The 21075-nt window shown below is 43.3% G+C and overlaps 1 long non-coding RNA gene across 1 annotated transcript; it reads right to left on the bottom strand.

Annotated features, from left to right (window-relative positions):
- Window positions 1-899: 899 nt before the first annotated feature.
- Window positions 900-12721, bottom strand: LOC112545736 (uncharacterized). The gene is made up of 3 exons (XR_003089282.2): window positions 12230-12721; window positions 5039-5086; window positions 900-985 (listed from the first exon to the last, which is right to left on the bottom strand). It is a non-coding gene; the product is annotated as an uncharacterized LOC112545736 (long non-coding RNA).
- Between the last annotated feature and the right edge of the window lie 8354 nt (window positions 12722-21075).

The raw sequence follows: 21075 nt of genomic DNA, 5'->3' as shown, positions 1-21075 counted from the left end.
ACAGGATTGAAAACAAATTCAGAAGGGAAGGAAATCCCAAATTTCGCACACATTAATTGTAACATATCAGACCAGAACTGGAGTAAGTTACTACAGAGCAATGTAAAGGAAGGCTGCTGTGCCTTGGTATCTGCATGAGAAAATTGAGAAGACAATACTTACTTACCTCAGAGGGGTAACTTTTTTGATAAAAGGCACTATATAAAGTGTAAGACATCATAGTATGTATCATCATCATTATGATTATTTGACTACATCTACACTGCACGATTATTTTGGAATAAGTTATTCTGAAATAAATACTCTGAAATAGCTTATTTCAAAATAGCATGGCTACAGTACAGGGAAGCCTGGAAATTAGTCTGAGGCAGATTCCCCTAAAGTGGACGTGCTACCTCGATTCAGAAACCTAAGAAGCACTGGGGAGTAATTACTTTGAATGGCCTGGGAGAGGAGCTATTTCAAAATAGCAGCAGTGGAGTGTACACACGACTCCTATTCCAAAATAGCTATTTTGGAAGAGGTATTATTCCTCGTGGAATGAGGTTTACAAACATCGAAATAAGCCCCCTGTTATTATGAAATTATTTTGAAATAACAGGCTATCTGTGCAGATGCTCACATAGTTAATTTCGGAATAACTAACGTTATTCTGAAATAAAGCTGCTGTGTAGATGCACCCTTTGTTTTACCATAGTGCCTAGGAGCTCTAGCCATGGAACACCTCTGTGCTAAGCTGTATGAAAACAAAATTTGCCCCTCTACCCTTTTATATTGGAGTTACTCTAGGGAGCTCACTAACACTCCAATCTAACAAAGCATTTAAGCATATGCTTAACATTAAGTATGGGAGTAGTCCCACAGAAATCAGCAAAACTGCTCATCTGCTCAAAGTGCATACCTGAGTGTGTTGTTAGGTCTGGATATAAGAGGTTGTGGAATTACCTTCAGCTTGGAGATAATCAAAGCTAGAGTTGACACCTGTCTGTGAAGGATAATCATGTAGTTAGTCCAATAAATGGTTACCTCCAACTTGTTATTATTTATCAGTGGGAATGTTGGGAGATCTTTATCTTATATCTCATGATAAAAGTGCCCTGTAATACTTTACACACACACACACACACACACACACACACACACACACACACACACACACACAATATAAATACATAGACTTACATAGATTGAAAAAGAAAATCAAAAGGCCTGAAGACCAAACAAAATCAGTCACATTTAGACTAGAATGTGTGGAAAACTGAATTAATTTGAATATTAGTCTGATTGGATTCATGGAAGGAGCAGCGGGAGAAGATATCTATTGCATTCCTAGCCAGTTGGCTATCACAAGATGAGAGGCAAGCACCACATTTTCCCTGAGATAGAGACTGTGATTATAAATCCAGCGGAGTTATCCTAGATTACACTGGTGTGACTGATTGCAGAGTTTGGCTGTAATTAATTAAACTGTATGACACCCTTGTGAGGTTGGAATGGTAATTAATCCAGCAAGAGAAGAATCTGGTCTTAATTACCTGAAAAATGAGTTTTGTGTAGCTCAGAAGAGTATCTCTCACACCAACAGAAGTTGGTTCAGTAAAACAGTTGTGCCCTGCCTTATTACACTGGAGAGACACAAAAACTTAAGTAGTACCTTATTAGGGTCAAACCGATTCTGTATATTTTAATAAAATTTAAAGCCAAGTGTATTGATTTATATTTCAAGTTCAGCTTGTTTTGTATGAATTTAAACAGGTTGTGTGTAAAGTATTTTTATTTACATATTTGTGTAAATTAAAATGATGTAAACACAATGACAAAATGCGAATGAATTGGCCATTGGTCTATTGTGTTGAAGCAACCTACAGGCCTCATGAAATGCTCTCGTGAGCCATCTCTTTTAATTATCAAGGCATACATTTCTTTATACCCCTTTAACTTTCTAGCTACTGCCTCACCTATTCCTATTGAGTTTGTCCACAAGTAGTTCCATTGTAATAAGCAAGCCTCCCTGTAGCGTAAGATGCAAAATAACATAAGTAAATTTGGCAAAATCTGGCTTAAAGGTATCAAGGAACAGTACCCTCCCACTTCACACACTTGGTGTACAGAAAGAAGGTAAACAGCTAGCTGCTGTATCCTGCCCAATTTTGAGCATGTCTCACCAAAAATCCATATTTCTTGACTATCCTCCTTTTAATACAACAATCTAGCTTACTTTTCAGTTGGTCAGCTATCCTGAGGCCCTGCTATTAACCACCAAGTTTCCCAATAATGTTTTTCATATTGAACCCATATGCTTTGGTTCCAGGCAGCTAAACATCTGTGCCTGAGACTCCCCGATCTCTTAGGCTATGTCTACGCTAGCGGCTTCTTGAGCCAGAAATATGCAAATGAGGCTGTGTGGAATATCGCCGAGCCTCATTTGCATACCTAATAAGCCGCCATTTTTACAGAAGAGGCTCTTGCGCCTGAAGGAGCTATCTACACTGCCCCTTCTTGCACAACAGAAACCTTCTTGCACAATGCCATTATGCTGATTACTTTTCAGGAAGAACGGCATTGTGCAAGAGGGTTTTTGTTGCGCAAGAAGGGGCAGTGTAGACAGCTCCTTCTGCCGCAAGAGCCTCTTCTGCAAAAATGGTGGCTCATTAGGTATGCAAATGAGGCTCGGCAATATTCCACGCTGAGCCTCATTTGCATATTTCTGGCGCAAGAAGCCGTGAGTGTAGACATAGCCTCAGTGTATGTCTACATGGCGCACCTTACAACAGCACAGCTGTGCCACTGCAGCTGCACCCTTGTAAGGGACACAAGTATAGCCTCTCTTTATCCCTGGGAGAGAGAGTTCTCCTGGCAACAAGATAAAACTACCTCCAATGAGTGGAGCTCCTGCCGATGAAGCGCTATGCACATCGGCACTTTTCATGAGCAACAAATGTTTGAGTACTGAAAGTGCCAGTGTAGACATAGCCTTACACAGGCATTATGTTTCCACGTACTGCTCCCTGGGTGGTTTACCACTTCCTGTCTCAGTGAGCCTCTGTCTCTGCACAAATGTAAGCAAGCCCTAAGGTGGCTGGATGGGTGGATTTCATTCCACATTAACACTACATATTCCTCCCCCACCCAAAAATCCATTTGGAAGCACTGGGAGGAATTACAAGGAAATTCAATCTGATAGGTTATATATTTTGTTATTTAGGAGGCTTTTTGAGCAGGACCAGGGAACAATGAGGAGCCCTGGATGTCTGATAACATGAGTGACATGGTTAATGCTTCCTTGCACTTATGATCAAAATAGGCCGTGACGTGCTTGCGTCTGGAGAGCTGGGAGTTGGCAAGGCCATAGCAGAGGGAGCTACAACAGTTTAAGCATGAAATATACATTCAGTACATCTTTTTCCCAGGAAGCGATTGGTCTTGCTTGCTGCTGTGCTCTTTGAACAGACATAATGTTCTTGACAATTTTCTGTGTATTTGATTTGTGGAGGTGGTGTATAGAGGAGACACGTCAGCCCTAAATATATTTTTTCCTACAGTCAGACTGTCTTGATAAGATGTTGTGCATGCCGGTGAGATGCCATAGTGACAGTGAGACTGCTCTTAGCACTGGCATAAGCAGTCCAGACAATACCAAGAGACAACACCGTTTATCTAAATGCTGCATGGTCCCCTGTTGCTTTAGAAGAACCATGGGAGTACAATCTACTCATGTATCTAAGGCAAATATTGTCAGTCATCCCCAGCTGCTAGCCACATGGTGCTTTGTTATATGTGATTTAACAGTACCTAGCAGAAATGATTGCTGAGATCAGCTGAATCAGTACCAGAATTTATTGACGAAGGAAAAACCATCTGCTAAAGTGAATGTGACAGTCTAACAGCAGCATTACTGCCATTTCCCCAGTTATTCCCCAGCACCAGCAGTGGCAGGATTTATTCATTCGTTTTCTCCAGCTATGGGACTATTATAGTTTTATGACTGCGAGCGCAACCAAGTCTTTCCGGCAGCATGAGAGAAACTGCTTATTTGAAAAGTGGCATCATGAGCCAATCAGAGGTGAGCACTGGTAGTTCACTAGTGAATGAGAGCTGATGGATAGGCTGGGGATTCGGTGTGAATTTGTGTAGTGCCCAACACAATGGGGCCCTGAGCCATGACTATGGTTCCTAGGGACCATGGCGAAACAAATAACTAAGTAAATACATAGTGCTGAGTGGGTACAGGGATGCCCTTTGTCCATTCAAGAGGACACCATCCCTTAACAGTTGGGTGGTGAAGTGCAAAGTGTCTACAGTGCTAGTGGCCCCAGAGAGAATGTGGCAAGGCAGGTCTGTGTTCCTGCCCCCATTTGTATCCAGGGAGTACTAGGACAAGTGCTGATTCTGTCTGGCTGTGTCTAGACTGGCAAGTTTTTCTGCAAAATCATCTGCTTTTCTGTAAAAACTTGCCAGCTGTCTACATTGGCCACTTGAATTTCCGCAAAAGCACTGATGATCTCATGTAAGATTGTCAGTGCTTTTGCAGAAATACCATGCCGCTCCCGTTCGGGCAAAAGTCTTTTTCTGAAAGACTTTTGCGCAAAAGAGCCAGTGTAGACAGCCATGGAGTCTAACCTGCAGAAAGATAGTTGAACCTTAAGATTTGTTCTCACTGAATTTATAAGAAAGAAAATGTAAGCTGTTCAAAGGAGGATTGTTTTTTTTAATCCACCCTTTTTTAAGGCCAATTTGCTTTCTATCAGATTTTACATTCCTCACGTTAAAATGATCTAGAATGCAGTAAGGAAGTTCTATTGAGTCTGAAATGTTGTACAAGTAAATTTTTATGGAAACTTTCATTTCAGTGTTCATTTTGTTTTTCAAAAAGCTGGTCAGTTTCCATTAAGGTGATGAGAATGAAAACAGAAAGTACTCATCAGAAACAGAAGCAAGTCTAGCCAGCCAACTTTGCAGAAGGTTTTCGTTTCAGATTGTAAGGGACTGGGGAGCAAAATGTGTTAGCTAAAGCCCCAGCTGGAGTTCATGTACTTACATAAATTCCTTTTCTTTCACCTTGGAGCCTGACCCTGGTTCCTGAGGCCTGGGTGAGAGATAGAAGAGTTGCCTTTTCAAGCTTATACAGCTTTTGGAAATTTTGTCTTTGCCCTCCTGCTTCTTTATTACTCATAAATCAAAGCCTCCTAAAGGGACACTGCAGCCTCCACTTTATAGGAGCCTCCTATTTAAAAGTCTCCCTCTTTTATCTTTAGAAATAAATATTCCTTAAATTAAAAGTAGATACTCAGAAATCTCCTGCACCATGCAACTGTTTCCCACTACCCACCCTGTATCATGTGACTTTAAGACTGCAGCACACAAGAGTCTCCCAGCAATATTATTTATTATTCTTGTATGGGTGTCTACCACCACCACTTACACAATTTCATCTGTGGGCAACAGAACTTCCCTTTCAATAAGTAATGTGGGTACCTGCAGAGTACCTATCCATAAAGAAGCACTCACTGTACTTCCCACCCAAACAAAGTATGGTCTCCATGTTTCAACACAGCCTGTTTTTTCAACATGTCACTATGTATACTGCAGCATATATAAACCCTGGACTGATGCAAATTGAAAAGGAAAGATGTTGACAAAAAAATTCAGCATGATTGCAATGAAAATAATAGTTTGTGAATGTTTTGCCTGAGTATCTAAAATATTTTCATGGGTAAAGAATCTCAGCTTTTGGCAAATAACTCATTAAAGTGCTGATTTTCAACTTGTTTATATGTGTTTTCTAAAAGAAAGAAAGAAAGAAAGAAAGAAAGAAAGAAAGAAAGAAAGAAAGAAAGAAAGAAAGAAAGAAAGAAAGAAAGAAAGAAAGAAAGAAAGAAAGAAAGAAAGAAAGAAAGAAAGAAAGGTGCATGATAATTTCATACACATTCTGGGGCTTAATTCCCCCAATGTCTGTGACAAAAACTCCAGAGACATCTTTATCTTTAGGCCCACCTAGGTGGTATTTTGCTAATGCTGAGTACTGCTGTCTCCAGATTGTTTTTGCAGAATTTGGATTAGGTATTTACATAATCCAACTCCTCCACAGACAGACTAGGTAACACTAGATGCTTTTTAAGGGAGCAAAACTTTCTCGCTCATCGCCTATAACTCAGTTACAACTTGACCCCTACATGTGGTTATTAGTTATTTGTATTACCATAGCACCCAATATTAATACTCCCAATCATAGACCCAAATCCCATTGTGCTAGGAGATATACAAACACAGAACAAGTTCACATCTTTACACTTCCTGAAGTGTCCAATTTCAGTTCTTCATTATGTACAGATTGCTTTCAAAAATAATAGGGAAGGGAGTGCTCAGTGTGGACAAAATCTCTGGGATTTCACTTGCCTGCTGAAAAATGTCACATTCAATGCTCCTAAAATATCACTGTATGGTTTAAAAACCTTGTCTCCTCACCAAAAATCAGCATCAGTCTTCAAAGACATAGACTTTTCTGATCATTACTTTTCCTCAGCCCTAGGGCAAGGCAAGCAAGGCAAGCAAGGCAAATGCCTTGGGCCCCATGCTTTCAGGGCTCCACGTTGCTGCGTATTCATCATCCACCAGCCAGGCCTGGGGCCCCGCTCCCAGCTTCCTTCCTTGGGCCTTGCAAATCCTTTGGCTGGGAATGCCTTTCCTGGACTCAAGCCCAAATACATCCTCTTAAATACTAATGTCTCTCAAACCTCACCAGCAGAGCCTCGCTGTCACAAACATACACATTGAGACAAAAAACAGGACTATGTAGCACTTTAAAGACTAACAAGATGGTTTAATAGGTGATGAGCTTTCGTGGGCCAGACCCACTTCCTCAGATCAAATAGTGGAAGAAAATTGTCACAACCATATATACCAAAGGATACAAATAAAAAAATGAACACATATGAAAAGGACAAATCAAATTTCAGAACAGAGGGGGGATGGAGGGGGGGAAAGGGAAGAGGTAAATGTCTGTGAGCTAATGATATTAGAGGTGATAATTGGGGAAGCTATCTTTGTAATGGGTAAGATAATTAGCGTCTTTATTCAAATTTGAGTGTAAAGTGTCAAATTTAAGCATGAATGACAGTTCAGAGGATTCTCTTTGAAGTGAAGTCTTAAAAGGTCTTTGAAGCAGGATGCAGGTAATCAAGTTGTTGAGACAATGTCCTTTCTGGTTGAGCTGAGGAAGTGGGTCTGGCCCACGAAAGCTCATCACCTATTAAACCATCTTGTTAGTCTTTAAAGTGCTACACAGTCCTGTTTTTTGTTTCAGCTGCACCAGACTAACACGGCTACATTTCTACCACCACTCTATATACACTGAGATATTACCTTTCATTCCAGACATGCATATTTGCACTGCCTTCTAATCAGTCCAGTACTTGTAATTTCCCTTTCGGATCACAATCCAGTCTGACACGCACACATAAGCTGCACATCATTTTCTGCAACTGTGCTCAGATTTCTGATCAGTACAGCAATCCTCTTTTCACAATAAAAACCTCGATCCTTTTTACACTGTCATAAAGCTAATGGAGCCTTAAGTAACTCTTATGCTAAGGGGCTGGAAGATAGGATTACATAAAGAAATGCAACTAACTGGAATGTGTTTGGTTATAAATTAAAATAGATTGCCTTCTGCTAGAGATGACCTGTGACTGCAGAGGAGAGAGGACGGACACCGTGAGGGCAACTGGCTTCAGCAATTTTATTGAGCATGCTCAGTCCATGTGAGCATGCTCAGTCTAAACCAGGGATCATACTTAGGAGAGCATGTGACCCCACATGCCGTGCTGCCTTGCACAGTTCCTGTGTGGATTAAGTCCCCTCCGTTGAGGCAGTAGTAAAAAAGAAGTGGGTAAACTAATCTAAACTAAACTCTGTATTTTCATATGAGAAGTGGGCACAGTCACTTATCTGTATGTGCCCTCAGCCATACTATTATTACTGCCCTAGTTACATCCAGGATTTTAGGGCCATTTTATGTGGCATAAAGGGGCCAGAGCAGAGTGATGATCTGACCCCTAGTTTTTCCATTTTCTCCTCAGCTGATGGGTTGTTTCCTTCTAAGGTGAGTATAAAATATGTCATGCTGTTTTGGTAGATTTACAAATTGATGTAGCCAGTGACTTAATTGGGTGCTGGGAAAATTAACATTGCCCTGTGGTATACCTTTGACATTGCGCTGACTGAAAAACATAGATAAGGAAAGACAAATGTGCTGCACTGCCGGGAAAATGTTTTTTTAGCATTAATAACCAAATACAAGCTCTTCAACTGTTGCCCTAATGTTTGATGAGAGGCGCTAACTGCACCCAATGAGTAAAATCAGATAAAGGTTCCTATGCAAACAAATTGTCATCAGCAGAGTAAATGTCTACCACATGTACAGGCTTCCAGGTTGTCTGGGAACCTGAAAATTTGGCATGAATGGCCTTTGATTACGTCAACAGCTCAACTTCTGTATTTTGCTCCAGTTCATTTTTTCTGTGTTTTAGAAAGTCTTCATCAAAGTTCATAAAATAAACGGCAGTAATGCTTTGCCATTATGTAGTGCCTTTCACTGAAATCTATTCTAGGCACATCATAAAAATATGGGCCACTATCTGACACAGAGGGTTGGAAGGTTTGCAGTGATCACAGAAACAAAGAGGAATGCAGCAGGAATTCTTTGAAGTACTACTTCTTGAGTAGTTTATCTCATTTACACTGAGGCTTTATAAAATGCCCAGTGTATTACTACAAGTCCTGGTTTGTTTTATGACTCTTTTCAAAAACCGCACACATATTTTCTGTGAGGGAACTAGAGAGCTCAGGGGAATGGTAGGACAGGTAGCCCCATGAGTAACGGCCTGGCGGATAGAACAGTGACCTTTGCCCTTCCTCTCTCCAATTGCCCAGAATGTTGCTTGGCCACAGCTGAGAGGTCTAGTCCCAAGTGTATAAAGATCTAAAAAGAATGAGTAGTCCTGTGACACCTTTAATAGAGGTGTTAATAGAGATTAACAAATTCTATGTATATAGTTTCAGAGGAGTAGCTGAGTTAGTCTGTAACAGGAAAAACTTAAAAAACAACAAATAGTCTAGTAGCACCTTAAAAACTAACAAAACATGTAGATGATATCGTGAGCTTTTGTGGGCACAACCCCCTTCTTCAGATTACAGGAGTGTTGGAAGTCCAGATCCAAGATTAAATAAGAGAAGGAGAGAGGGAGGGAGAAGGGGAAAAAATGGAGGGGAGGAAGAAAAAAAGAAACAGTGAGTAGATAAGCTTCAAAGCCTTCCCCTGCCTACCATACCAAATGCCCATGGAAGTGGGGTTTGCCCACCAAAGCTCATGACTATATCTATATATAGTCTCCAAGGTGTCACAAGACTATTCATTGTTTTTAAAGTTACCCACTAACATGGCTATCTCTGAAATTTTAAAGATCTAAAGGCACTCAGCAATAGTCAATTATTACGACCACTTTCTTCCTAGGTATGAAACAGTCAAAAACAACTGTTTCCAATTGCCATGATCACTAACTACAAAACTGTTTCTCTAACTCTAGATAAAGAAAATGACTTCCAAATTACAAGTGAATATTTTCGCATTCATTATAGTTCATGTCAAAAGGATGCCGTATGAATGGGAAATATTTAATTTTAATTGTTTTTATTTGTGATATTGTTGCCTGCCATATTTGAACCATCTCTCAGTATCAGAAGAATTGCCAGCTCACTCTCACAAAATTAACATGGTCTCGTGTGAAAAGTTAACTTTCACTCTTTTTTGCTAACAATTCAATTATTATAATAGCTTTTTAAAAGACTATAATGAATACCACCAAAAAAACAATCTGAAGCCAGTCAGATTTTTGGCCTCATCAATACTGATATATTGAACGATAATGTTCATTACACTGCAGGCTTCAATATAATGTGCACAAATTTAAACTATATTGTATTTTCTTCGTTTTAACACAAAAATGGCAAGCACTGACATGAACCTTGCAAACACTTGCACATGTGCTTAATTTTACATATGGCAATAGTCTCCTTGACTTTCTATAAAACAGCTCATATGCTTATAGTTAAGTACATTGTTAAGTGGCTGCAGGATTGGGGCCTCAGAGTCAAAGTTATCCCATATGCTACATCAACTATGTCTTCCCTAAGCATGCATGTCATGCAATGTTCAAATCACAGCTCAGAATCCAACTTTTTCCATTGAACAATGCCCATGTGATGGTAATATAATAAATCAATAAACCCCACCTGCTGAATTTATTGGATGATCCTAACATTGTGGTATTCTCATTGTGGTATTCTTTTCTTCCTTTCTTATTTTTCCATGACTAATGTTTGTCTCCCACTATGTTCTCATTTTGACATCCTCAGTTTCGCTAGTAAGCTTCTTCGGGCAGATGTTGTGATTAAAATTCTCAAAAACATCTAAGAAACACAGGTCATAAGTCCCATTGCGAGTTAATAAGACTTAGGCTTTTAAGTCACTTGGGCACTTTTGGAAGTATTACTCCATGTCTTTATTTGTTCTAGGCCACATTCTTCAACTTCCATGTATTGAATAGTCCCTTAGGCCATGAGCCTACAAACATTTAGGCTTTGACTTTAAAGATATGGGTCATACTACTGACTGCTTAAAATAAGTACTGCAAGCAATTGAGGGACTTGGGACCTTACTCCATGAGCGGTAAAAATGAATTTAGTGGGTCTACATGTTGAATAAGCCACTCCTGAAAGTGTGCAAGAGAGGCAGAATTTGTTCCTATGTAAAGCTCCAGGAATCAAAGGTGCAAAATACAAATGTTAAACATTATTATTAAATGATTAAATATCATCAGTCTTGGAGTAACACCAGAAAAGAGTTGCACTAAGGAAGAATTTGTCCCAATTAATATGTAGCACTATGGAACAAGTATCTCCTATTTTCATCTGTGTTACATTAGCTAAAGTTTGCTTCCATATTATATTGTCATTATGCTGGGGAAAGGAATGAAGGATGTGAGAGTAAATGACTCCAGTGATTTGCCAAATTCTTGAGCTACTAATTTAACATGAAAATTTTTGTGTCTGAGTCCAAAAGCTTTCATTTTATTGGCTTGTGGCAGTCTGGTGAGTAAAAAGGGGGTGCTGCATAGCAAATAGAAAGAAGGGGAAATATTTTTCATTCTTTTTTTTTTTCCATTTCCTTCCCCCATCTTAGGTATTTCCTTCCTTTTGCCTCATTCCTTAGATTATCAGAATATGTCTAATGAAAACATCATTTTGATGTAAGGTGGGAATAATTTATTGCAAGACTGAACAACATTGCTAATATTTGTGTGTTTCGATATTACCGTAATAAAAAGTCTGCAATGGTAAAATGGAAATATATATAGAAGGGCCAGAATATGACCCGCTGGCACAGGGGATTAAGGCATTCCTTTACAAATGAGCTATTCATATAGCAGATCACAATCAGGACAGCCCTGCATAGATACAAAATTTGTATCTGCATCTGCAAAAATGAGCTGCGGATATTTGCATCTGTGGATGTGGGTACCTGTGGATATAAAGCTGATGTCCGTAGATTTGTGGGGCTCTAACAATCACAGGAAAAGGGCTGTGTCCACAAGGCCTGTTCTTCCCATCCCGTGGAGATGGGCAAGTAAGCAGCAAGTGGCCACTTCAAAAGCTCTCCCACAATGGCTAAGTCGGTGCATAATAGGACACAACCTATTCTAAGTGCAGAATTGATGCAGATTTCTTCTTCTTCACTAGAGCAAGTGGAGAACCAGGGCCATATGGCGAGGCTATTGTGATAATACCATCAGGTGTCGGTTCCTGGGGCAGCATAACCTTTCAGTATTCCTTTCTTAGGACTTGTGACAAAGGCACAGCCTGCTCTGTAATCAATATTTTTAACAAACAAAAACAAAAAAAATATCTTTCTGCTTTTCTGAGATATAGCTTCTCTTTGCCTACTAAAGCACTGACAAAGCCAGCAGCTTCTGTGCATTACCAGAAACATGCTCCCGTTGAATGAGCCCTCCTTTCGGCAACATGAGGAGCAAGAATTTGCCTAAAAGCATTGAACTCATTTTCTCCCTCATCCTTTCTGCACATTGACAGCTCCTTGAAAACCAGAGACACACAGCCTTTCCGCTGACGATGCCCTTTCGCAGTGCTTGTAAAATGACATGCAGTTACTTACATGGTAGATTACATACCACACTCTGCAAGACAGCTAAAAATGGGGGAGGATGGGTTTGCAGTTAATTCTGAAAGGAATCCTTCATCCTGGCACCCAGCCAGCTACCAAGAGATAGCAAAGTTGTAATCGCGTTTGAGCGGGCTCTGCATGGAAAGAACACTGATTCACAAAGGACACTCCCATGAAGATTCTGGGTTTGTGAGGTAAATGCAAATAGTGTCACTTGGATACAGGTAACTGATGGGAAAACACAGATTCTGATGAATCATGAAATTGCCTAGCCTGAGCTCTTTCTGGGTAAAAATTCACGCGAGTCACTTGTAAGAAAAGAAAAAGAATCCTCTGTTTTCCACAGATGAATGTTCTTTTGTCTCCCCTCCCCCTTGTCTGTAATGCATTCCTAGGCCTCTGTTTGCCTGATGCCAGAGACTAGCCTTGCATACACCAGAGGCTCCTGCATAGAATCACTCCCGTATTAAAATGACGGGTTCTGTGTTCAAACTGAGAAGCCAGTGCCTCTACTCCTGTGACTGACTGCCCAGGCTGAGTTTGGGTGAGAGAACAGCCTGCAATGAACAACGCTCACCATCACTTTGGTGATCGGCTTTTTATATTTTTCTTCCATTTTAACAACATTTAAGCACAGGGCAGCTCTCACTAAAATGCAGCCTCTTTGGATGTGAGACGGGCCAGACATTAAGGCTACGTCTACCCTGCTTGTTTCTTGCGCAAAAGCCTATGCAAATGAAGTGTGGATTAGCATATTGCTGTGCTTCATTTGCATTATTAATTAGGAGCCATTTGTGCGCAAGAGGTTTTTGCTCAAAAAGGAGCCATCTACACAGCGCCTTTTTGTGCAAAAACCACCTCTTGTGCCAAAGGGATAGGAAGAGGAAATGCAAATGAGAGCGCAACCTATACAAATGAGTGCTCCATTTGCATTTCCTCTTCTGCAAGAGGCTTGTAGTATAGACGTAGCCTGGGTGTGTGGGTTACACAAGCATACTTGTTTTACTATTTGGCTGAAATGCAGTTCATAAAATACGTAACATACAAGAGGCAAAGAGGAATGTGTGAAATGAAAAAGCTGCTGTGTTGGTACACAGGTCATCAGAAAGCTATATTCTGATCCCCTGCTCACAGTGAGTAAGTGCCTTACTCTATGGCTGTGTCTAGACTGCATCCCTTTTCCGTAAAAGGGATGCAAATTAGACCTATCGCAATTGCAAATGAAGCGGGGATTTAAATCCCCCCACTTCATTAGCATAAAAATGGCTGCCGCTTTTTTCCGGCTTGGAGCTTTGCCGAAAAAAAGCGCCAGTCTAGACTCAGATCTTTTGGAAAAGAAAGCCTTTTCCGAAAGATCCCTTATCCCTTATTTTAAGAGGAATAAGGGATCTTTCGGAAAAGGCTTTATTTTCCGAAAGATCCGCGTCTAGACTGGCACTTTTTTCTGTCAAAGCTCCGAGCCGGAAAAAAGCGGCAGCCATTTTTATGCTAATGAAGCGGGGGGGATTTAAATCCCCGCTTCATTTGCAATTGCGATAGGTCTAATTTGCATCCCTTTTACGAAAAAGGGATGCAGTCTAAACACAGCCTATGAGTAGTCCCACACTGAACTCAGTGAGGCTACTAATGGAATAAGATGCTTCTGGCCCATGATATGATAGGGTTGCCAGATGGTTTAACCAAAAAATACCGAACACCTTCCCTCCCCCCCCCCCCCCCAAAAAAAAACCCACTGGGGAAGAATTCTGTTGAGAGAAAAAAAAGGGGGAGACCACAGTTGTTGAGATAAATAAATAAATAAATAAATACAAACATTTTAAAAAAAGCGTGGCCCCTTTAAGAAATGCTTTTTCAGCTTTTTGGCCGTAACAGGCTGCTGGCGGCTGTCCGCCATCTTGTCTTCCTGATCTGGACCAGACAGCTCCCCAGTGGAACCAGGAAAGAACCCGGGATTTTTGCCTCCTGGCCAGGAAAAAAATCAGAAAATACCAGACATTTTACATGTCCGGTATTTTCTTAACTTTTTTTTACCAGACAGAAGGCAAAAATACTGGACTGTCCGGATCCATATTGGACACCTGGCAACCCTAAATTGGGAATATAAACATAGAAACACTGATATATTTTTCAGAGGTTAGATTCTGCTGGCCTTGCCTACAATGGGGCCACTTACGGCTTGTCTGCACTATGGAGAAGATTGAAGATGCCGCAGTCGATCTTCCAGGTGTGAATTAGTGGGTCCAGTGAAGACCCGCTTATTCAAACTCAGAGGGCGCTCCCATCAGCACTGGTAGTCCTGCTCCTCACGAGGAGTAAGGGAAGCCAACAGGAGGCTGCCCCAAAAAGTTTATCGTCCAAACTGATCAGACAGACAAAGGAAAGAGAAAGGAAGTATTATCCCATTTGACAAATGTGGCCCCAGAGGATTTCGGGGATTTCTCAAGATCGTATAGAGAGACCAGTGCCGCAGACACACAACCATCCTCTCTTTCTAAAAATATCTAATGATAAATAGTTTCATATTGTGTTTCTCTAGCTCTTCTTATCTGAGGATTCCAACGTGCATTTATAAATATTAAGCCTCATGTGAGCCCAGGTGGCAAATGTTTTTGCACCCCTCATGGTGGAAAATCCCTCTCACTTCTCCACAGATGTGGAGGGTCCCATTCACATTGTCAGTCCAGTACTTGGCTCCACTTCAGAGGGCAGAAGAGAATTCCAGGAGCCAAAGCAAGGCACACAGATGAACAGCCCTGTCCAAGCGTGAAGCAGTGTTAATATTCTTAGCACCAGCAGCAGAGATGGTTTGAGTGGAAGGCAGAATGATAGCTACTCTTATCTATGCTAATTGCAGAAATAAGAGATGGTTCAGCAGTCAAGCAGCCTATGTGGAAGGGTGCCTCAGCAGTCTTGATACGATTAGCATAAATCAGAAGAAACTATCATTGCTTCTTGCATCCTTAGCACATAATCCACAGGACATGAAGAAATAAAATGCAATGTACAAGAAAGGAGGATTTGGCTGCTCAAAAATATTAAGCCACATGATGAGTGGGTGTTAACCATTTGGTGTTATCATTCTCCCAAAATAACCTGATGTCTTGTTTACTGACTGGTTGTTCTATCCTCACAATGTTATAAATAAGGTCGAATTGACTTGAGCCACATCCTCAGCTAATTTAAACGGGCACTGAAGTCAATTGAGCTGCCCTGGTTTACACTGGATGAGGATCTGTCTGTGACCTGGTACAGAGTCTCCAGCAGAATGGTCACTGCAGGGTTAGATCTGAGTAATGCGGCAGTCAACCTCTGTTCTGCTTAGCAGCCGGTCACCCAAAAATGAATGTGGCTAAGGCAGCTGGAGATGTGAGATCCCTGTGGATGCAGCAGGGAGCCCCAAAGCAGACTCCCCTGCTTGCCCTGCCCCCGCACGCCACTCAGAAAAGCGTCTGCGGGGGTGTTTGTGTTCCACAAAGTGTGAGCTGGGAGGGGAGGGAAGAGTGGTACCTCATGGGGTAATCCCACCCCTAGCACAATCCCTTTGGCCAGTTTCTGGCTAATGGAAGCTGCCTGTTTCAAGAACTGGCAGGGCGTAAAGCACCAATTCGCCTTCCCCTTAGGCTCTTAGGCTACGTCTAAACGGCAAGCCTCTTTCGAAAGAGGCTTTTTCAAAAGTATCTTTCGAAAAAGCCTCTTTCGAAAAAGAGCGTCTAGACTGCAATCAGCACTTTTGAAAAAAGGCGTTCTTCCTCGCAAAATGAGGTTTACCGTGGCCAAAAAAACTGCCGCGTTCTTTCGATTTAATTTTGAAAGAACTCAGCGGCCGTCTAGACGCAGGGGAAGTTTTTTAGAGAAAAGGCCACTTTTTTCAAAAAAAAAACCTGTAGTCTAGACACACCCTTAGTCACAGAGCACATGGTCCTGTAGCCTGTGCAAAGGTGGAGCAGGCTCCTGAGCTGCTTGCCTGGAGTCTCAGTGGTAGGTCCCCTGGCCAGAGCCTGCCTCTGGCACCCCAGCCCTTTGAATGTGTGTTTATGAGAAGAAAAAAATATCCTCAGAACTCTTGGAAATATACACTTACATGGGTATTCCCAGTGGAAGGTTTTGCATGGTGAACATGAAAGTTTTTTGTAGGCTTGGGAGTCAGCCAGTCAAAACTCGTATGATCAATCACATTACTCAAATACTGAATTACAAATGGTTATGTTAACAGTGGCAAATACTGCATGAGCAATCCAGAGGCAGAAATATGTTTGCATAAACTATTAATGAAATCATTTCAATTGCTGATTAAGGCTTGATCTACACTATGAGGTTAGGTTGAAGTTAGCTGTGTTAGGTCGATCTTATAATGAATGTCTGTGCCACTAAGTCCCTTTCGCTGACCTTACGGGCTTTTTAAAAATTGAATGCTGTACTCCACCTTGGCAAGAGAAGTAGTGCTAAGTTTGACCATTCTTGGACTCAGTGCCCCAATGTGACTGCTCTGGCCAACACTCTCAACTCTGCTGCTCTCCCAGGTACATAAGAAAAGCCCCAGGAAATGTTGAATTTAATTTCCTGTTTGGCTAGCGGGGTGAGGCCAGCAGCACACCTCAGCAGCACATCTGACCATGAATGCCACGGGTCACAAATCCGCTCCAGCTTGTGGATCTGAATGCTGGGTGGGGAGAGAACTCTGTGCAGGCAGAACTCCAAGCCTGCAGAAGAAACGCTGATATCTATGCCAAAATCACACAGAGCATGGTGAGAAAAGGAAACACCAGGGACACCCAGCAATGTCACATGAAAATAAAGAAGCTCAGGCAAGCAGAATCATAGAACCATAGAACCATGGAGCTGGAAGAGACCTCAGAAGGTCATCGAGTCCAGTCTCCTGCTCTAGGCAGGACCAATCCCAACTAAATCAACCCGGCCAGGGCTTTGTGAAGCCGACACTTAAACACCTCTAGGGATGGAGACTCCACTACTTCCTTAGGTAACCCATTCCAGTGCTTTACTACCCTCCTAGTGAAATAGTTTTTCCTAATATCCAACCTAGACCTCTCCCACCACGACTTGAGACCATTGCTCCTTGTTCTGCCATCTGTCACTACTGAGAACAGCCTCTCTCCATCCTCTTTGGAACCTCCCTTCAGGAAGTTGAAGGCTGCCATCAAATCCCCCCTCACTCTTCACTTCTGCAGACTAAACAGACCCAACTCCCTCAGCCTCTCCTCGTAGGTCATATACTCCAGCCCCCTAATCATTTTGGTTGCCCTCCGCTGGACCCTCTCCAATGCGTCCACATCCTTTTTGTAGCGAGGGGCCTAGAACTGGACACAGTATTCCAGATGTGGCCTCACCAGAGCCAAATAAAGGGGAATAATGACATCTCTGGATCTGCTGGCAATGCTCCTCTTAATGCAACCTAATATGCCATTAGCCTTCTTGGCTACAAGGGCACACAGTTGACTTATATACATATCCACTGTAACCCCCAGGTCCTTTTCTGCAGAACTACTACTTAGCTGGTTGGTCCCCAGCCTGTAACAATGCTTGGGATTCTTCCGTCCCAAGTGCAAGACTCTGCGCTTGTCCGTGTTGAACCTCATCAGATTTCTTGTGGCCCAATCCTCCAATTTGTCTAAGTCACTCTGGACCCTATCGCTGCCCTCAAGTATCTACCAGAAGACAAAGGAGACAAATTTACCCTGGCTCAGAGCCACAAACATGCCACTTCTATGAGCAGCTTCATGGGATTCTGGGGTGGGGGGATCCTATCACTGTTCTAAAACTGTTCATGGATGCCTCCCAAGAAACTTGTCAGCAGCCTCTGGCAACGAGGAGGACATTATAGATGAGGAAGCGTAGGAGAATGCTCAGCAAGCAAGCAGAGGATCTGTTCTCCCTGACAGCCAGCACCTTTCCTGAACTCTGGAGCCAATTCCCTCCCACGGGCTATTGTTGCTGGATCCTGATGGCGGCATTTCTGGTGAGTTCACATTTGTAATCATGCTACAGCGGTTAAATGTCTGAAACACAACAACGAAATGATGAAAACTAGAAATGAACTAAAATGGTTTAGAAACCACTGCACAAGTCTTGCAGTTTGGGTGGATTCTTTACATTAAATGAAACTGATGATGAGTATCAAGCAATTCCCAGCAGTTACATTATGTCCCCCCACACTGATATTGCTTGGGGCACTTGAATGTTCAGCCGTTGAGTAGCAGACTGATATGAATTCATGTCACATACTGGAGTTCTTTGACGTCCTTGAAGGTAAAGTAGAGACATGATCTAAGTGATCTGAGTGCTGGTCCTGGGCAGTGGATCAAGCTTCTCTTGGAGGAGGCTAGTTCCCCATCCCGTCTGTTCTGTTCATGGCCCCACCCAAATGCCATCCCTACTCCATTCAGCCCCCTCTCTGTTTGGACCTTCCTGCCACTACTTTCTACATCCTTCTTCTCCTCCCCTGAGAGCCCCCCTCCCCTTCCCACTTCCCTCCTCTCCTCTGCCCTTTCCTCAGGGGATTGAGGGATACAAAGAGTGGCAGGCAGGGGCAGAGCTTGCAGGGACTGGAGGAGAGGAGGGGCATGGCAGGCTGGGTGAGAGTCACTGGAGAGGGGTGGAGTAGAGGAGGGTTGTGGCAAGTGGCGGGAACCTCTAGAGAAGGGGAAGTGGAGTGAAAGGGAGGCAGCAGTGGGCAGTGTGGGTTTCAGGAAAGGGGCGGAGCAAGGAAGGGAACAGGCAGAGTTCAAGCAGGGCCACCACGGCCCAGGCAACCCATGGTGGGTTGGTGGTGCCTGCATGAGGGGAGGCTTCCTGCTGCTGCACATAGCGCTGGTTCACAAGAGACTTTGACTTGTCTCAGAGAGAGACTTTCCCTTTTTGGCCAGAAGTCAACTTACGTTATCAACTTCCACGGGTCAGGAAGCAGGAGGGTATTTACAGGCAGTAAAGTGGAGGTGGAACATTAGTATTGCCCTCACTGTATCCAGAATAAAAATCATCAGAACTCATCCCTTGTATGCAAGGTCTCAAAGGCCAAAGGCACACACATATTTCAAAAGTGCATTTTCTCTTTTAATTCTGTTTTATTATGTCATGCATCTCTTGAAGCCAGTGAAGGAGAAATGTGGCCATCTCAAGCTTCCTCTATCTACTTGCTTTATTCCTCACCCCAGCTACAGGGATGTAACTTTTAACACTTTCAGAATGAACGTGGCAAACCCAGAGTTTGGGATCCTGAGCTTTAGCTTTAAACTACAGGCCATTCACATAGAGAGGTCTTGCAGAGCACTCTTTTTTTCTCAGTGTTTCATTCATTATGTCGCATGCTATAAGCATAATTGTCTGCTAATGCTACCCTCACAGCTCTGCTGTTTGTACTGCATGAGTCATTCACTTCCCTACCCCAACTGAAAATAGGATTTCTTCATCCTGTGGTAGGCATGTACTTTGCCCCAAATTACCTTACTTCCTTTGAACTAAGCAGAACTGGTGAGGTTCACTTAGAGATAAAATAACGTGTGTATGATACAGGCACAGTGTTTGTGCCAGTGCTGACAAAGCTGTTTCCCCCCTCCCTATAGCCTTATAAATTACACGATTAAAACAATTTTGGACCTAGCATGCACAGCTTTCAACAGCATGGGTTTCTCTTTCTGGAAAGGAACGAGCTGGACACCCCGCTCTTAGTCAAACACATAAGAACACATTCAAATATCGTGAAAGCTGGTCTAAATCACTAGGCTTCTTGTGGCAACAACTTCCTACTTTATATATAGATTGTTCTGTACTCTCCTCTTCTGGCAGAAAGTGCTACACCCTACCTTAGCACAATCTACATTCAAAAACTCCCTCTCAAAACCTAGGCTTCAGATGGTACAAAGTACAGGCAGTCCCCGGGTTACATACAAGATAGGGACTGTAGGTTTGTTCTTAAGTTGAATTTGTATGTAAGTCGGAACTGGCGTCCAGATTCAGCCGCTGTTGAAACTGACCAGCAGCGGCTGAATTGGACAAGCCTGGGGCGGTGCTGCTGGGTTGGTCCCGCAGCACCGCTCCTCGGCGCTACTGGACCAACCCGGCAGCACCCCAGCTGCTCTGCCCTAGGTATTCCCAAGTCAGCCGCTGCTGAAACTGACCAGCTGCTGACTACAGGAAGCCCGAGGCAGAGCTGCTCTGACTTGGGCTTCCTGGAATCAGCCGCTGATCAGTTTCAACAGCGGCTGAATCTGGACGCCTGGGACAGAGCAGCTGGGGCACTGCCAGGTTGGTCCCGCAGCCCTGAGGGGCAGTGCTATGGGACCTACCCGGTGGCACTCCAGCTGCTCTGCCCCTGGCTTCTCCGATTCAGCCGCTGGTCAGTTTCAACAGCGGCTGACCTGGGAACACCTGGGGCAGAGCACCTGGGGCGCTGCTGGGTAGGTCCCCGCAGCGCCGCACCTCGGCACTGTGGGACCAACCCAGCAGCACCCCAGCTGCTCTACCCCAGGTATCCCCAAGTCAGCCACTGCTGAAACTGATCAGTGACTGATTCCTGAAACTGATCAGCAGCTGATTCCAGGAAGCCTGGGGCAGAGCTGCTCTGCCTCGGGCTTCCTGTAGTCAGCAGCTGGTCAGTTTCAGCAGCGGCTGACTTGGGGACACCTGGGGCAGAGCAGCTGGGGTCCTGCTGGGTTGGTCCAGTAGCGCCGCACCTTGGCGCTGTGGGACCCACCCGGCAGCCCCCCAGCTGCTCTACCCCAGGCGTCGGCGAGAAAAGCCTGGTCTTCTGGGGGTGGGGGGCGCACAATAGCTGAACCCCTCCCCCCAGCAGACCAGGGAGACGTGGGTGGCTGGACCGCCAA

Source organism: Pelodiscus sinensis, chromosome 1 (genome assembly GCF_049634645.1).
Source record: "Pelodiscus sinensis isolate JC-2024 chromosome 1, ASM4963464v1, whole genome shotgun sequence".
Lineage (NCBI taxonomy): Eukaryota > Metazoa > Chordata > Testudines > Trionychidae > Pelodiscus > Pelodiscus sinensis.
Note: the sequence above shows the minus strand (reverse complement) of the source record. Positions and strands in the feature narration are given on the sequence as shown.